Raw genomic sequence first — 6,000 nt, forward strand, 5'->3', positions numbered from 1 at the left:
CAGTTGAGGTTGTAGATCGAATGAGTACTCATTAGCTAGCTAGCCACCTCCCTTATTGATCTTCATTAATGGGGTTGAGATTGCTTTGTCCTGGTGTACAACGCGGCATTGATCGGAAATTTTGTGTCATGACTTAAGTTGTGTATGACTTTGGCAATACTGTGTTTATGAAATTGTTTGGCTAAACTGTGTTTAATAGATTATTTGACAAAATGGTGTTATTAGGAACTTTGATAATTATTGAAATGTGTTTGAGAAACATTTGAATTGTGTTTGGCAATGAATGATTTAATTATTGCATTTTAAATTTTTATTGTGCACCACTGAGTATTTTTATACTCAGCGATAGCTTATTTTGCTGTCGCAGATGAGAGCAAGGGAAAAGCAGCAGAGAGAGTTGCTTTGAATCGAGGACTACTCTGACCATTTTGTACGGGTATTATTTTATACCCTTGTAGATAATCTTAATGTAAATATAGAAATGTTATTTGTATCAATGTAAGTTGAGCAGTTGTAAATAAATTGTAACAATATTATTTTAGATTCTCTTCTGTAAATTTAATATTTGTTCATATGAATTTTCTGCTTTATGCTTTGTGAATGGAAATATTAAATATTTTGAGATGATTGAGTCATTGAAGGTTGGGAGTTGTGAAATATTTTTGGAAGTGCTTTTTACAGGTCTTTGAAGAACTGGTTTCTCAAAATACAGAGGGAACTCTGTCAAAATTTTTATAAAATTTGCGGCAAAATTTAAAATGAACAAAATTTTTACTAGTATTTAAGCTTTGAATAAATGGTTTTTAATTCCTACCAAAATGCTCACCACTTCCAAAATGTAAGAAAATCGTTTTAAAGTCCCTTGTAGGGTGCTTAATGGGTTATCGGTAGGTGAAGTTCGGTAGTTCATTAAGTATTCTACGGGATCATGTTATGCCTTACGGAGGGGTAAGGTGTGACATCCCTGATGGTCTCTGGTGTTCAAATTTCACCTTCTGACAAGTCAAGCACTTGGACACAAAGTCTGTTATGTCTCTCTTCATGCCATTCCACCAATAGCCATCTTTCACATCATGGAACATCTTAGTGGAGCCTGGGTGGACATTGTACAGTGTATAGTGTGCCTCTCACATGATTTCATTCCTGAGATTGTCCACATCGGGCACACATATCCTAGAACCTTGCACTAGGGCCCCATCATTGGCAAATCCAAACTCACCACCTTCACCCTGCTGTACTCTTTCTATGATTTTTAGTAATTGTTGGTCTCTGTGCTGGGAAACTCTAACTCTGTCTCGCAAGTCTGGCCTCACTGAAAAATGAGCCAACAATACTCCCTCATCTGAAAGATCTAGGATTAAACCTTGATCCATCAACTCATGTACTTCTAGAATCAACGGTCTTTTCTTTGCTGAAATGTGCGCCAAACTGCCAGAAGATTTTTTGCTCAAAGCATCTGCTACTACATTGGCCTTCCCAGGGTGGTACTAGATGGTGCAATCATAGTCTTTTAAAAGCTCCATCCATCTCCTCTGTCTCAAGTTTAAATCCCTCTATTGGAAGATGTACTTCAAGCTCTTGTGGTCGGTGTATATGTTGCACACTTCACCATACAGGTAGTGTCTCCAGATTTTTAGTGCAAAGACTATAGCCGCTATTTCCAAATCATGGGTGGGGTAGTTCTGCTCATGCCTCTTCAGCTGCCTTGAAGCATAAGCCACTACCTTTACATTCTGCATCAAAACACACCCTAAGCCAACTCTGGAGGCATCACAATACACGGTGTATCCTTCACCACTCATAGGTAGTGTCAATACAGGGGCAGTGGTTAGACACTCCTTAAGCTTCTGGAATCTCTCCTCACAGTCATCTGTCCAAATGAATGGAACATTCTTCCGAGTTAATTTAGTTAGGAGAGCTGCTATCCTGGAAAAATCTTACACAAAACGCCTATAGTAGCCAGCTAGACCCAGAAAACTTTGCACCTCAGTGACTGTTATAGGCCTAAGCGATCGATTCTGACTTGCTTTTCTTGGGATCCACTTGAATACCTTCACTAGAAACCACGTGTCCCAAGAATGAGATGCTTTCTAGCCAAAATTCACATTTTGAAAATTTGGCATTCGGTCCGAGAGTATACCAAAATGTCATCTATGAATACAATGACAAAACGGTCCAAAAATGGCTTAAACACCCTGTTCATTAAGTCCATGAAGGCTGCTGGTGCATTAGTGAGTCCAAAAGACATCACTAAGAACTCATAATGACCATATCTTGTCCTGAATACTGTTTTGGACACATCCTCATTCCTGATTCTCAACTGATGGTAGCCTGATCGCAAGTCTATCTTGGAAAAGAATCTAGCTCCTTGGAGCTGATCAAACAGGTCATCGATCCGAGGAAGTGGATACTTGTTCTTCACAGTCACCTTGTTCAGCTGTCTATAGTCAATACACAACCTCAATGACCCATCCTTCTTTCTCACAAATAGAACAGGAGCACCCCAGGGTGAAGTGCTCGGACGTATGAAACCCTTGTCCAAAAGCTCCTGTAGTTGCTCCTTTAACTCTTTCAATTCTACTGGTGCCATCCTGTAAGGCGGCATTGATATGGGGTTCGTACCTGGCACAACATCAATGCAAAACTCTATTTCCCTTTCCGGTGGCAACCCTGGAAGCTCCTCAGGGAAGACATCCATGGATTCTCTAACAACAGGAACATTTTCCATGTTGACACCTTCTACAGATGTATCTCTCACCAATGCCAAATACCCTTGACATCCACGCCTCAATATTTTTCTAGCACTAATTGCTGACACCAAATTATATGGAGCCACGCTCCTGTCACCATCAAAACTAAATTCTTCCACACCAGGTATGTGGAAATACACCTTTTTGTTCCTGCAGTCTAAAGTGGCATAATGAGTTGCCAACCAATCCATTCCCAAGATTACATCAAAATCCATTACTGGTAGAGGAACCAAGTCTGCTGGGAGGATTTTTCCATCCACTACCACTGGGCTACCCGGAAAAACCATATCTACATCTATGTTGTCACTAAGCGAGGTAGCTATAGACAAATGGTATTCTAAAGTGGTAGGGTTTCTACCCAATCTCATGGCAAAAACAGGGGAGAGAAATGAGTGTGTAGCACCCAGATCTATCAAAACTCGAGCCTCATAGGAACAGACTAGAAGAATACCTGCCACAACTGCATTGAAAGCCTGAGCATCCTGGTGGGTTAGGGTGAAAACCCGAGCTTGACCCCTACCCTAAGTGGCAGAACCCTGATACTGACTTCTACCTCCCGATCTGCCTCTAAATCCACGCCCCCCTTGTCCTCGGCCCTGTTGGCCACTGAACTGACTGCCTGCCATGCTAGAAGCACCAGGATACAACTGTCGAGGAACATTTGCAATAGAACCTTGTGACCCCATCTGTGGCTCGTTGAACACTGGGCATTCCCTAACAAAGTGACCTTGTGGCCACACCTGAAGCATACTCTTGAACCCATCATACAAGGTCCTGAATGTCCTCTTCCACACTGTGCACAAGGTGCCAAGGAGGATCCAGAATTAGACCCAGAACTGCTGTACCCCGAACTGTGACTACTGTTAGATCCGTACCCTAGTCTGAATCCTCGAGATTTGTGTCTAAAACCACTCCTCTTATTCTTGTTTCTTCCTCTGTAATTAGTTTGGCCACCACTATCCGTAGTACCCATGTGGGGAACACCTGAAGAACCCTCTGCTCTATTTTTTTTTGCCTTTCCGCTGTCATCCATAGCATAGCTAATCTCAATTTGTCTAGCTCAATCAACCACCACATCAAAAGACTGATCCGACATCATGGCCAGGTTTGCATACCTCCTGTCAAGCCCCTTTAGGAACCTCTTTACCTTCATAGTTTCTGTAGCTACTGCTGTAGGGGCATACCTGCTCAATTCCAGAAATTCTGTAGCATATTCATCTACAGACCTGCCATTCTGCCTTAAGGCCTCAAAGGCCCACTGCTTTTGATCTCTGAAACTTTCTGGTACAAACCGGTTGATGAACAGTTCCACAAACTGAGTCCACGACAAACCCTCCATCCGAGGTAATATGTAGTCATTCATCCATTGTCTAGGCATAGGCCCCATGACATGCTGCATACACTCTATAAGTCTTCTATCACCAATCATCTGCATTCGCTTGTCAGCAGGAATCCAAAAACTGATATGCATCGTCTGATACATCATAAGTACCAGGCACAAACTTCTTGAAATTGATGATCTGTTTGTAAGGTTCCCCTCTTGGTGCGGTGGACTGCTGCTACTGTGGAGGTTGGACCATATACTGTGCCATCATATCGATGGTTCTCTGCAACCCAGCTAGAGTAGTTGCCATTGGGTCCATGGGACCCTGTGCCATAAAAGACTGATCCTGAACTGGTGGCAGCTGCTCTTCTACTTTAGCAGCTCTAGGCCTCCTACCCCGCTTCCTGGCGGCGCCTCACCTGGCCGACACCTCGTCAGCACATCCAGTTCTCGTGCAAGGCGCCTCTCCGCTTCTACGCATTTTCCTGAAATTCAGCAGCATTAGCCCACAAAATTCAAAACTGCACATTACACAGCTCTATAGACTCATATTTACACACAATATATGAAGCAGAGACTAGAAGCAAAGATGACAATGTAAGACGATTGTGGACCCTATTTTCCACATGTGACTCCTATTAGACTATTCCGAACACTTTAGACAATCATTCCCTATGAATCTGGAGCTTAAGCTCTGATACCACATTTGTCACGACCCAACCTATGGGCTGGACCGGCACTAGGACCTGAGCCAGCCTAAAGCCCCTGAGGCCCGTAGTAAGCCTAACTATTCATTAACCCAACTCTAAGGCCCATTTGGGCCCAATTTCAAGAATTCAACCGGACAGAGTCCGGCCATAAAATGGACCTTTCAACAGGAAGTTTTTTACTCACTCGACCTGTAAACACAATATATATCAAGTGGGGAGATCAGCTCACCCTCCACATACTCATAACAACATAAAAATAAATGGGAGCTCAGCTCCCTCATCCAGTCCATCAACATACATAAAATAATAAGTTTACAGGTCCAAAATAACAATTTATATCATAGACCCAATTCAATAAAAACTTCTAATACATGCGAAAATTCTAGAAATTTATAGAATTACACAAACATGAATAGACGACCTGCGAGGGAGAAAAGCAGGTTAACCTCAAAAATATCCTCCTGTGGCCTGGAAAAATATTAAACAGGAGTGAGCGTTCGACTCAGAGAGTAAAATATCAATTTTAACCATAATCTCTATAACTATCTAAAGCTAATGCACCTTGTAGAGAGAAATGCAACATTAGAAATAATTTCACATCATAGCAGCAAAAAGGTAATTTGGAGCACTCACACACCCAGTAATATCAATCATAATATATGGGAGCTGATCCCCTATACGGCTCTCTTAAATCCAACCTGTGTCAGCGAAGAACTCAGCTCGGACTTCCACTTAATAACCAAATCGGGGTCCCAGAGAAGATCTCAAGTCGTGTCTACCCCGAAGGACCGGGTCCCAGCGAAGATCTCAAGCCGTGTCTACCCGTCCTATCCATAGTCCACACCACATCACATGCACGCCAACACACGCACACTGCTCTAAATTACCACAATAACATCCATGGCACTTTAACAGTTGTAAATGCAACATAAATCGTGCTTAGAGTTTAACTACATAGATATATATATATATATATATAAGTGATGCATGGGCATGCTTGAACATATAATAATATCGAAATTACAATTAAAATTTAATATTTTACTCATAGACTTGACAGCAATCACTGTGATGGTTGGGCGGAGGAAGAAGGCTGTCCCGGCTCACCTGACAATTTTATTACAATCATTTAATAAATTTGACTCAATACAAACTTAAGAAAAGACCAAATACGTCCTAAGTCGTACCGAAAATTCGGTAGAGTCTCCCTATACTT

Source organism: Hevea brasiliensis, chromosome 3, assembly GCF_030052815.1.
Source record: "Hevea brasiliensis isolate MT/VB/25A 57/8 chromosome 3, ASM3005281v1, whole genome shotgun sequence".
NCBI lineage: Eukaryota > Viridiplantae > Streptophyta > Magnoliopsida > Malpighiales > Euphorbiaceae > Hevea > Hevea brasiliensis.